We start from the raw sequence: 14,127 nt of genomic DNA on the forward strand, positions 1-14,127 counted from the left end.
AGCTGGCAGATCTCTTGGAGCTTACTTGGACAAACTATCGTAGAATTTGATACGGCCATAACGGTTCCATCCATACTGCGTGCGAGCTCTTCATAGTTTCTGAAATCGCTGGGTGATGTGTACTTTGACAAACCGGCCATTAGGATATGCAGGTCTTGCTTTCTGATCCAGGCGACACACGGTGTTTGCAACGTGGTCAACCAGATTGCAGCACCAGATACATTTTTCTTCAGCAAAAACTTCCACACGACCAACATTTTGACCTGTTATACAGTCGACGCCTCTGCACTAATTACCATGCACCTCCATGTCAGCAAACATTTTAAAATCTTGAGCGTTTTTTCAAAACGTCATATCTGCAATGAGTTACTCTCTGTTTATACTTTCTCTTTCAATTTTTACGGCGTCACAATAACACTTTTCACTTATTTTACAGTATAGATCGAAAGACGGTGGGTTTAACTAGCATATTATGCAAAGAGTTGAGGGATAAATGTTAAAGTGACCGAATTATTAACAGAAGAGAAAGTAAACAAAGAGAGTAACTCATTGCAGATATGACGTTTTGAAAAAACGCTCAAGAAATGTCGATTTTAAACCCCTCCGGACAGGCGCGTAGCCAGAGGGGGGGCTAAGGGGCTAAAGCCCCCCCCGAAATTTTTCAAAAATAAATTTAAGAAGCAACATGTTTTTCGGTAACTCGTAAAAAATTGTATCTCGTTTGGTTTCAACAAATTAACCCTTAAATGCGCAATGTTGTTTTAAAACAACATTGCAAAAACCATCTCAAAATTATCGTAGCAACGTATTAAAACCGTGAGACAATTTTCAGAAAATATGAAAAAAATTGGCTTGCGCCTTTAAGGGTTAATGGGAGAATGGTCAGGAAGATTGCTATTTCGAACTACCGAAGACATCGGTCACGATATCTACTCAGTATGCCGAGTCTGATAACACACTTCCTTTCATATTGTGTGACTCGTCGGAAGAACAAAAGAAACTGTTACTTTAATTCTTGCTGGGGTGATCCGTCGGATGATTGAATCGCAGAAGCAAGAAGTGGTGCTCCAGCCAAACCTGGAGGCTATTTACTTCCGGAATTTTTGCATAAGACCGAATATTCATGCTGGGAACTATTTGCTGAAGGTGAAAATAGAGCTTATGCTTACGAACTTCGCCTTTAACGTGTTCTACCTTGTCAGGCATTCAGTACTTATGTTATTTAACAAATTAGCCCAGGCGAAACCAGTCAGTGTGCATTACAACATGTAACACGTGGTTGATTCTCATCTATATGGATGATGAGAAAATCAATGTTCGGCTACAAGATCTGATACCACTTACTTGAACCGCGGGCGAACGACCAAGAGGTTAAAGCCAGGCACGTAGCCAGAGGGGGGGCTAGGGGGCTAAAGCCCCCCCCCGAAAATTTTCAAAAATAAATTTAAGAAACAACATGTTTTTCGGTGACTCTTAAAAAAAATGAATCTTGTTTGGTTTCAACAAATTAATGCGAGAATTGTGAGGAAGATTGCTATTTCGAACCACCGAAGACAGCGGTCAGGATATCTACTCAGTATGCTGAGTGTGATAAAACAGTTCCCTTCATATTGTGTGACTCGTCGGAAGACAAACGAAACTGTTACTTTAATTCTTGCTGTGGGGATCTGTCGAATGATTGAGTCGCAGAAGCAAGAAGTAGTGCTCCAGCCAAATACGGAGGCTATTGACTTCAGGTCTTTTCGCATAAGATCGATCTTATGCGAAAAGACCTGAAGTCAATAGCCTCCGTATTTGTCTGGAGCAACATTAATGATGTGAAATATTTGCTGAAGGTGATTATGGAGGTTATGCTTACGAACATCGCCTTTAACGAGTTTAACCATGTCAGGCGTTCAGTGCTGATGCCATTTAACAAATTAGCCCAGGCGAAACCAGTCATTTTACATAACAACTTTTAACATGTGGTTGATCCTCATATATATGGACGATGAGAAAATCAATGCTCGGCTACAAGATCTGATACCACTTACTTGCACCGTGGCTATTAAAAGATTCCTGTCACATTTGGAAAAAATGGTATTCATTATAAAGGACACATCTAGGAAGTATATTAAATGGTGTTTTTGTGGTGAAAATCTAGGTGAACAGATATATTTCCTCCAACCTGACCCTGCACGTAAAAACTGAATGCGATAGTCTCCAAAACCATTTCCTGAAAAACAAACATTTGCCAAATTTTGGCTGCTGTGCGGATAATATTGACGACAAAAACTGCGTCTAGTATCTCAAAATCAACGGTCGGCACCATCATTGAGGAAGTCGACACTCGTGACCCGTCAGAAATTCGCGAACATGGACATGGCAGTAACCACTATGATGATAAGGAAGTGTACGAGATAGAAATGAACACCACCGCGACACTGTTGGTTAGGAAAAATATTTCTCAGCCTAGTAAATAGTTCTCCACATGCAATCGCTAGTTGTTCGCACGAGATCTGTAGGACAACCATTTACGTTTTATCACTTTCATTGTTCACATCATGGAAATATATTGAAGACACAAGGCTTCATTTAGCTAATGCATTGAACCGAATAAAATAAACGAAATATATAATAAAATTGCAGAAGTTTTATACAAAATTGAGCTCAAAAACTGTCCCAAAATGAGAACTTTATCGCTAGTGGTTGTGTCTAACAAAACTCAGATATTATGTTATATATTAGCCAGAATAAAGTTAGTTAAAGCATAAGCAGATTGAATTTCTGTAATAGGTTAGTGCACTGTACGCTTAGTAGAAACATCAGGCATCTCACTCAAGCGTGCTAGACAAAAACATTTCCGTTAGTTGATGACAATATAGTCGAGAAGACAGTTTTTGTTTTCGCGTCATTTTAATGCAATAGTATTTCTGTTGACACTCAATTTCATTTTATGCGGAGAATGCGGTCCGTATTTAAACATTATTAGTCCGCAAAGTAGTGATATTTTAAACAATCGAACAATAAGCAAGAAAAATGCCAAAAAATAAACAAGCCAAAAAGTGGTAAAACAGCGGTTTTTCTGAGGTGTTCATCAACCCAAGAATTGTATACCGTCGTATATTACTAATGTTGTTCACATACAGAAACGTACATAGTAGCGGTAGGACTATCTGTTGTGATTTTATCCTTACTTTTCAACGGATGTCAATAGATGCTAAACCACATATTAGTCAATCAATCATAATAAACTTAATGTTGTAAGCAGCAGCATTTCTGTCTCTTTCGATGGTTTCCAATTAATGTCCATGTAAGTCTAAAAACGACGTGACGATACAGTGAACAAACATCAGTAGCCTATCACGGAGAGCGACTAAAATGTTGTAACTAGTTGAGTCTACAGTCAATAAATTGGGATTAATGTTTCGATTTCATGTTTTCGTTTTATTTGTGTTCGTTATGGAATAAAATGAGAGAGATGAGCAGAGATCACGAAGAAAAAGAGAGAAAAAATAATAAATAAATTGAAATCGACCCAAGAGCAGCTGTTCTATATTTTCTGGGCACTCAACTACAGAACAACAGAAATCATCAAAGAAAGTTGGCCTTACACCTACGTTACTCTTCGACAGAGGTGAAGTAAGTGCGATGTATACCCGTCCATATGTCGGAATAAAGAGATGCTGAAATTATTGAGCTTGTTCATATTTATAATATTTCTTTTTTTTTCAATCTAAAATTTTATTTGAAACGGCTCAATGCGTTAGCACAACTGATCCGTGGGTCTTTTAATTTTTTTTACAATAAGTAAAAATAAAAAAAAAATTCTAAGAATGTCGGTCTGCCAGATCTTGTTGACGCAGTTTGCTGCTGCGTGTTGAGATCTTTTTCCTTGGCGGTGAGGCCGCTTGGTGGTCATTCAGTCTGCCTTCTCTCACGTTATCGTTCCCGTCCATGTCGTCATCGGTACTGCTTTCTTCCTGTTCACGATCAGAGGTTCTTATTTGTTTCTCGTTCTTATGGGTCGCTGTTGTATATCCGTCTTCATCGGTATTTGCTTCTTTATTGGCGATGCTAGTTGCTGGTTTGGGAGCGGTTGTCGTGGTCGTTGTACCTGCATTATTGGGTAATTGGATCGTTGTTTTAGGTTTATCTGAAGGTATCGGTGGCTGCGTGTTAGAGTTGGCTGTAGTAGATGAGTTTTGACTAGTTGCTTCGGCGCATGTTTTTCCGTAGTAGGCTGTATAGTTACAGAATTGGCATGTTGGGGTCTGCCCGGGATATGTAATTAGCGTTGTTTGCTTATAGGTCACGCCATCCTTCGGTGATTTGCATTCGATAGTCATGTAAGAAGGTATTGGTTTAGTCACTCGCATTCTCACAATACGAACGCCATTGGGAATGCCGGAGAAAAAATTTCTCCAGGTGTCATTCGTAATAGATTCTACTTCTCCATATTGCGACATGATTTGTTTGATGAAATCCTCCTTCGTGCGCGGGGCCAAATCATGGATACGCACGTCCACCATGTCGTTTTCCATATGCACGGGGATCTTGATTCTGGTGTTATTAAATTCGACCTCGTGTTGCATGTTGTTCTTTGCAATAAAGTTTTCGGCCTGTGCTAAGCTTCTAAACGTGATCAAAACACAGTTTTTACGTGATGTAGCTGAATGTAGGTAACTTCAGCGAGATTAAGCTCCATTTTCACTTTAACTCATTGTTCCACTTCCTTAACTGTTCGTGTTATCCCGTAGCACAGGCACTTTTGCTTCATTTGGCAAACTCATTTTACTCCGCAGCCGGGGGCAACGATACAATTTGTATGTGCACTGATATAGAACAATAGCTAGCTTGATTCACTGGTGCCTGTAGCCTGCTATAGCGTAGCAATTTTTTTTGCTTCTGCTTTTTGCGACATCAGAAGGTAGACCTTCTAGTTCTTTTGGTAATACATTTAACAAATTTCACGTACCGTCAAGTCCCCAGTTACCGTGCGTTTAGGTGGATTTGACGTGACTTCAAATCCTGTTTTTTTTAATCAAAATGAAAACCGCCCTCATAGTCACCGTAAAAATACCTATCTAAATACGTCACAATTTAGAAATAATATAAAACTATTACCAACAAAACGAGAATAAGTAGTTGAGGACATTTGTTTGGCACCAGTGCACGTTATATGATCAACTTACGGTGTATTTAAAATTTTGATTCAACTTTAGTTGGAATGTTTCAATAAAACGATGAAACGAAAGGATTTGGGATCTCTCCGATGGATTTAGGGAGCTAGTTCTTTAAATTTCGTGATTTTGAAACTGCACGGTGAACGACACATGCACGGCGACTGGCGATTTGAAGGAAAATTAGAAGATATTAGTAATCAGTGTTTTCATTCGATTTGTAGACAATTTTCTTTAATCAATTAAATTGTGGGCAGTTTCCTTCAGTTGATTTAATCATTTAAATTTATATTTTGATCCTATTGATTACCAAAAATCCTTCCTAACTGGGGTTCTAATCTACCCGACCAAGGCTAGTCTTGAAAATAGTTTCATTTAAATAGAATATATCAAAAAATTGTGTTAGCATGATGCCTTGGAACTGGTAACACTCGCAGAACACCAGACAAAGAAAATAGAAGTTGAACCGTCTCTGCGCATCTACAAATCGCTTGCTAAATCAGAAGATTTTGTACGAATTTCGACATTCTCTTCGTTCGAACATTTTATGGATATTTTTCTACTCATTTCGGTTTAGCATCTTCTACGCCTTTTAAAGGTGTAGCTTGGAACACCTAGTGTTTTCCAGCACCGTCAAGCATTGTCATATTCGGTTAGCGCATAAATACTGTGAACTCTAGAGTATACTTTGTTGTAACGAGAGTAAGTAGGGGAGAGAGGGTAACAATGAAACACATTTTTTCTACAATTTAATTTTGATGATAATACATGTTATTTGTGTAATCAAAAGGGATACATAGTGCCACTATGTTGTTAACTAATACATATATTTTTTCCAGCTGGTAAAATTCACGGGAAATAACATTTTTTGGATAATAAACAGTTGGTGGTAAAATGTATCAGTGTGCCCCATGGGTAGGAACTATGAAACACGATATCATCTATAGTGAAATATTCTACTTATAAATTTTATTCTTTTGTTTTGACGAAGAATGATCCTAACGCTTTGAATTAAAGTTATATTGAGGCGAAAATCGTTTGTTTACGAAAGAATCCACTATATCATCGCGTAACATCGAACCACCATATATGCATATTAGCTGCAATCCTGAAATAAGAGACAATTTCTACAAAATTTGGCCAAATTTACTAATTTTGCACTATATGAGTAGTATTTAGTGTGGAAAATCGGAACCCATTGACATTTTGAGACAGACCACAAAAACAAACAAAAATCACTGTTCCCCATACGCCATCGTTTCACAGTTACCCAATGGGTCTATTCATGAACATTGTGAAATCACACAGAACCATGAGTAGTTACCAAAAAACTTTGTTCGCGGCAAATGTTGAGCATAAAATTTGCTATAAATAGCAATAGACTAAACATTTATTCAATGAATGGTAATTCATAAAGATGGAATAATGTTTATCATTGCAAATTTACTCTGGCTATCACAAAACAAACAAATATCCATTAAAAGAGATAGAGTTAGCAGATCTCTTCCAAAATATAGCAGCACGTGTAAAGAATTAGAAATTGTGAAATATGAGGGAATTAGACGATTGCGATCATGCATTGTGATTTTATTGCGAATGTTTCATAGTTCCTGCTGATCCACTGTTACCCTCTCTCCCCTACTATAACCTTTCTTGTGACAATGAACATATTTTTAGGATTGTCTTTGATTTGGAATTGATTTCATTATGAACTTTTCAAAATTTAATTTAGTTTCTAGTGACTATATCAAATTGTCAGAATTAAAAGCTTTATGCAAATTTTTTTAAGCCCCTCCCGAAACAAAATCCTGGCTACGGGCCTGGTTAAAGCCCCAATAAACAAACTTAGCTTACTTGAACCGTGGCCATTAAAAGATTCCTGTCACATTTGGAAAAAAATGGAATTTATTATAAAGGACACATCTAGGAATAAGACGGGCAGGGTCAGCTAGGATTTCGTCCTAGCTGACCCTGCACGTACAAAACGCAATGCGATAGTATCATTATACACGTTACATCTTTGCACATCCATAGTCTCCAATACTATTACCTGAAAAACAAACAATTGCCAAATTTGTGGCTGCTGTTCATATAATATTGACGGCAAAAACTGCGCCTAGTATATCAAAATTAACAGTTAGCATCATCATTGAGGAAGTCGACACTGGTGGCCCGTAAGGGGACAAAACAAAGATGAAATCAGATATTTGCGAACATGGACATGGCAGTTACCACGATAATAATACGGAAGTGTACGAGATGAAATGAACGACCACCAAGACGCGTTTGGTTATGAAAAATATTTCTCAGCCAGTAAACAGGTCAATCGCACGAGATCTGTTGGACAACCATTAACGTTTTATCATTTTCATTGTTTACATCGTGGAATATATTAAAGACTCAAGGCTTCATTTAGCTAATGCATTGAGCCGACTCAAATAAACGAATTATATAATAAAAATTTAGAAGTTTCATAGAAAACTGAGTACAAAAACTGTCCCAAAATTAACATTTATCGCTAGTGATTGCATCTAACAAAACTCATGTTATGCTAGATATTGGCCTGAATAAAGAAAGTTAGTTAAATCATACGGAAATTGGATTTCTGTAATAGATTAGAGCACTCTACGCTTAATATAAACGTCAGGCATCTCACTCAAGCGCGCTAAACAAAAATAATTCAGTTAGCTGATGACATAGTTGTAGCCGAGACGACAGTTTTTTTTTATTTTCGCATCATTTTAATGCAATAGTATTTCTATTGACACTCAATTTCATTTTATGTGGGGAATGCGGTCCGTATTAAAACACTGTTAGTCTGGAAAATCGAACAATAAGCAAGAAAAACGTGAAAAAGTAAACAAGCCAAAAAGTGGTAAACCGGCGGTTTTCCGGAGGTGTTCATCAACCCACGAATCGTATATTACTAATTTTGTTGATATACAGAAACGTACACAGTAGCGGTAGGACTACCTGACGTGATTTTACACTTACTTTCCTTCGGATGTCAATTGATCAATTGATGCTAAACCACATAATGTTGCAACCACCAGCAGCATTTCAGTCGCTTTCGATGGTTTCTAATTAATGCCTATGTAAGTTTGAAAACGACGTGTCGATAGATTGATCAGACATCAGTAGGTTATCACGGAGAGCGACTAAAGCGTTGTAACTAGTTGAGTCTATAAATCAATAAGGTGGGATTATTGTATCGATTTCATGTTTTCAGTATATGACAGTCTTTCGTTTTATTTTTGGTCTTTATGGAATAAGATGATAAGACATCATGCAGAAAAAAAGCAAAAAGGGATCAATAAATTGAAATCGAGGGGAACTAAGTGCGATGTATTCCCTTTCATGTGTCGAAATGAAGAGATGCTGAAATTATTGAGCTTGTTCACATTTATAGTTTCTAGTTATGTTGTTGGTGTCAGCAATGAAGCATTTAGTAACATTTTACGTAAATTAGATGATAGTAGTAATCAGTGTTAAGTGATTTTCATTCGATTTGTGGATAATTTTCTTGAATAGATTAAATTCCGGGCAGTTACCTTTAGTTGATTAAATCATTGAAATACATAAGTCATTGCACGTCAGATTTACAACCAAAATTTCAATTCCTTCCAAAATGTTTTCTTACATTCTTTAGCTAATAATAATTGACGCGTATTTTTTGTTTTGACTAAATATTATATTTTTTTTTTCAAGTTATTAGCTTTTGAACTTTTGAAATCAATAAAATTGAACATTTTTCAATCACTGATAACTCGGAAACGACTAGCTAAAGTTACGTTTTCAAATAAGCTTAACAAAAAAAATCACATCACATCACCAAAGATCCTCCTCCATCCTCCATTTTTTGTTATATAACTTATGAAATTTGCAATTACTTGAAACAAATTGAATTTTTTAAAAGTTGGACCATATTTTTTATTTATTATTTTCTTTAAGTATTAAAAATCATGTTAAAAAGATTGTGTAAAAATTTGGCAGTGAAATTCTTTGCGAGATATTACAATTGTAAACATAAAACAAGGCAATTTTACACTAAACGCCCAGTGATAGGTCTGTTACAACTGAAATATCTCGAGAAACACTTCGAGTTCCATTCTGAAATTTTCACATAATCTTCTTAATATAGTTATGTAATCAAAATAAATTTGTTTTTGGGGGACTTTTAAAAAATATTTGCTTTTAACATTTGAATACCCCCAAAAAAGTCTTAAATTTGCAGAATGCGAGTCTTTCCACGATTTACAACTATAATTTTAGTTCCCTCAAATGTTTTTTGCATTTTTAGCTGAAAATTATAGACACGATTTTTTTAGTTTGGCTGAATTTGATATTTTTTTCAAGTTATGAGTTTTTTAACTCTATAAAATACTAGCTAGTACCCATCGCGCGTTTTGTTCCGAAGCGCCATCTTGTAGGCAGATAATCCCCAACCAATAGCACAAAAAACACGTTCCATAACACATTCCAACTATGTATAAATTTATACGGCAATTGGTTAAGCCGTTTGGGAGTCCATAAATCATATGCATGCAACTATCGACTTTTAATAATATTTTTAAAAGTTTTATAAATTTAATAAAATTGGACATTAAATTAAGACATTAAGCATTAAATAATAAAAGCTGCGTTTTCGGATGATCTCGCCGGATCTTTTTTGTAATATTTGTTTTTGTTATATAATTGATGAATTATGCAAATATTAGTAACAAATAATTTTTTTCAGGATAGAACCAAAAAAATATTTTTAGCATTTTCAAATAATTTATAATTATATCGAGAAGATTGTGAATTTCAGAAGGAATTCGAAGTATTTTACGAGATATTTCATTTACAATAGACCTATCACTAGGCGTTTGGTGTAAAATTGCTTTGTTTTAAGTTTATAATTGTAATATCTCGCAAAGTATTTTGATATGCACTCCCAAAGTTTTGCACAATTATTTTAACATGATACTTAATAATAAGTAAAAAAATTGGCACAACTTTAAAAAAAAAATCAATTTGTTTCAAACAATTGCAAATTTCATAAGTTATATAACAAAAAGAAATTGCAATTTTTTTCAGTAAGCTCGTTAGAGAACACAACTTTTTTATTTAATATTTTTTTCCATATATCCAATCGTTTCCGAGTGATTGAAAAATGATCAATGTTATAAACTTCAAAAGTTTAAAAACTAATAACTTGAAAATAAATCATATTCAGCCAAAATAAAAAAAATACGTGTCAATTATTTATAGCTAATGAATGCAAGAAAAAAAATTGGAAGGAATTAATATTTTGGTTGTAAATCTGACGTGGAATGATCCATATATTTTGATCCTATTGATCAAAATCCTCCTTCCTAACTGGGGTTTTGACTAGGGGCAGATCACTCTAGAAATGTATAACAAACTTGCATCAAAAAATTCATTTAATTTCCATTTTTGCATCAACCTTGCACTTCCTCGCAGAAAAGTTTGTTTAACAAACGTCCTACGTTGATTCACTTTGTTCGACGTTTTGTTGAATGTAGGGCTAGTTTGTGTAGGGCTTTGACGTCTTACACGCAACGCAAAATACATTATGAATTTCTATTTTGATGGAAAGAAATGCATTTAATTTAGGCGATTTTTAAAAATGCATCACAAGTGATCTGCCCCTAGGGTTCTGATCTGCTAGGCCAAGGCCAGTCTCAAAAATAGTTTCATTTAAATAGAATATGCCAAAAAATTATGCTGGCATGATGCATTAGAACTGGTAATAGTTACAGGACGCCAGATCAAGAAAATTGAAGTTGAACCATCTACAATTCGCTTGCTAAATCAGAAGATTTTGTGCAAATTTTGACATTCTCTTCGATCGAACATTTTATGGATATATTTCTACTCATTTCGATTTAGCGTCTTCTACAACTTTTAAACGTGCAGCTTAAAACACCTTGCGTTTTCCAGCACCGTCAAGGATTGTCATATTCGGTTAGCGCATAAATACTGAGAACTCTAGAATATCCATTGTTGCAACGAGAGTAAATTGTAACTTGTTAATAAATGATAAATATCATATTAAACATCAATAATTCGTTGTTAGAACATGGATTGTCTTAGATTTGGCATTGTTTTCAATAAGAACTTTTCAAAATTTCATTTCGCTTCTAGTGACAATATCAAGTCATTAGAACTAAAAGCTTTATGCAGGGGGCGGGTAAAGCGTAGTTGGTAAATCGATTGCCTTGTACGCAGCTCATCAGGGTTCGTTTATCAACCCCGCACATATAGGGTTAGAAATTTTTCTAAAGAAATATTCTAACACGAAAAAAGGCGAATAACCATAAGGTTAAAACCTCTATAATCGAAATAAAAAAGCTTTATGCAATAATTTTTTAAGCCCCTCCCGAAATAAACTCCTAGCTACGGGCCTGCCTCCGGACAAAAAAGGGAACTTCAAATCCAAGCAGTTGTGGTCACATTTTCGAAAAATTTTCACCATTTTACATTCATGGCAGTATACGTTGAAGTCAGGATTTGTTGTGTGTTCGTATTCATCACCCTATACTTCCGGAACCGGAAGTAGGATCAATTAGATAATTAATAATCATTCTCATTTTTGTTGAGTATAATTTGCGCACAGTAACTACTGTAACAGTAACATTACGTGTTACCAATGTAGTACTGGTCAGAAATATTTTTATCATTTAAATTTCCACCCCATTTCGTGGCATTTTCCAAAACCCGAGTTTTGAACTTTCACTGTTCCAAATATTTGCACTTTATCAAAAATATCAAAATTCCATTTTATGCCATTTCTAGATCATTATTTCAGCTTTTAGAATCATTTAATTTTTTTCAAATCGGTTGAAAAGTCGCAAAGTTATAGGGGAAGATGGGGTACAACGCACCCCCTAAGGAAATATGATCATACCTCAGCTATAGAACATAAATCGAGAGAATTTAATTAATGATATCGTTTTGTCAACATTTTCCTCTGTAATCACAATCATAACACTTTAAAAATTAATCAAGAACATGAAAAATATTCAATTCTTCAAAATCATTGAAAATTGCCATTCGAAAAATAAGCGGGGCAAAACGCACCTGTTCGGGGGTAAAATGCACCATAACAACGGGGCATAATGCACTACAACAACGGGGCAGAATGCATCGCAACAACGGGGCAGAATGCTCGGTGAACAAGCAAGTAGTTTTGTTTTCTAACGAGATTTCACAAAAGTGTGCCATTAAATAGCCTTAGGTTATGCAATTAGTAGGTTTTCAGAACAATTTTTCTGTTTTCGATTAAAAAAACAGCCAAATCAAAGAAGAGGGCATTTTGCCCCCGATGGAGAAGAGATATAAATTTAGCAAAAAGTGAATTACTTAGTAGATTTTTCATATATAGTGCGACAGAATAATGAACAACGGTATAAATAGAACTGGAATGCACTGATATAATAATACAAATTGCATTTATAAGAGCTGAAAATCCTTGTTGCACGAGCCACGATAATGACATGAGAAGAGCACGTTATTGTCTTTTGTTTATTTCTTGAGCTGCTATTGATGTACGGTTATCAAACTTTGACAAAGTATGTTTACTTTGGCGGACTTCCGACTAGTGTTACCCTTTTCTATAAATTTTCAGTAGCTTGCGATATAAGCAAGGGGTGCGTTTTGCCCCGGGGGTGCGTTTTACCCCATCTTCCCCTAGTAATTTTTGTAAAAAGAAGTCAAAACCGCGATTTTTTCACTTTTTTGTTTAATCCAATTTATGCATCATTGATTCAATAAATTCCGTACTTTCACTTACACAGCTGTTTTCGCAATTAAAAAACGAAGAAAATTATGTAGGTATTATATATTTCTTTTGTTTGCATTTTTACAGGCGAATACGGCCAAACAGAATCATCATATTTATTATAGATATCATTCGGTTGTACACGTAGCCGTAGCTTATAAGATATATCATACATTACTAATAGGAAGATGAAACCTGTTACTACGTTTTGAATGCTTAATAAACAGGATGAGTATTGTAAAATGGTTTATGTTATGATTAAACATGCTGTGTAATATTATTTATAAACTGAATGATTTCTTGTAGTTATCCTCGGCGCGTTCTCAAACAAATGTTAAACAAAAAATTTTAAGGTATTGTAGCATAACTGGTTTAAATTTTAGCGCTGCAGCATTTTATTACCGGTACAGTTGAAACCTGAAAAATCCAACCAACGATAATCGTTTTTTTCTCTTGTTTAGTGCTAATCCATGATGTCGGAAGTAGAGCGCTGTATAGTGCATCATTGTACGAATAGAGCGCACTACTTCTGACGTGATTTCGTTGTTTTATCCAGAGAAAATACGATTGTCGCTGGTTGGATTTCCCAGTTTTTAACTGTAACCAGAATATGCATGTTGTGGGCAAATGAGGTAACGCGGCCAAACTGATAACAAACGAATTGATAATTTAGAATTAGATAATTTCGGGTATTACCTTGTTATACACTAAACCGATCGACTTCACTTGGACACAGCTCAAGTACTACTGCTGGGTATCACTGTAAGAACGAAAGAAACAAAGCCGATTAAACGTATGTATTAATAGGTGTGTTTCAGACGTTCAATAAAGCGCGACACTTTTAGTATCGGGATATCTAATTTGCTTGTTTTGACCAAGAGGGTGACATGACATCATTTTATCGTAGTCAACATAAGAACTTTGTTTGTAACAAAATTAACGAAATTTGTTCTAAAAACAAACGAGGAGCACTTTAGCTTGCAACAAATCAAATAAAGTATGCAATTGTTTTCTGTTTATGCCACTGTTTTTTTTGTTGATGAGATTTCAAGCGGTTTTGACGTTGTAAAATCGACTCCCATCGATCAATGGAAAAACGATGTTGCCTATTAGCGAAGACTGCATATCAAGAAGACTGGCAACTCTGTCCAGAATCTGGAGACAGTAACAGCAACGCCA

At 35.4% G+C, this 14,127-nt stretch overlaps 1 long non-coding RNA gene across 1 annotated transcript in view; it reads right to left on the reverse strand.

Moving 5' to 3' along the window:
* Positions 1–13,702, reverse strand: part of LOC131677998 (uncharacterized) — a 75,272-nt gene extending 61,570 nt beyond the window's left edge. The window contains exon 1 of the long non-coding RNA XR_009303521.1: positions 13,645–13,702. This is a non-coding gene — a long non-coding RNA (uncharacterized LOC131677998). The remainder of the gene's footprint in view (positions 1–13,644) is intronic.
* Between the last annotated feature and the right edge of the window lie 425 nt (positions 13,703–14,127).

This window comes from Topomyia yanbarensis, chromosome 1, assembly GCF_030247195.1.
Source record: "Topomyia yanbarensis strain Yona2022 chromosome 1, ASM3024719v1, whole genome shotgun sequence".
Lineage (NCBI taxonomy): Eukaryota > Metazoa > Arthropoda > Insecta > Diptera > Culicidae > Topomyia > Topomyia yanbarensis.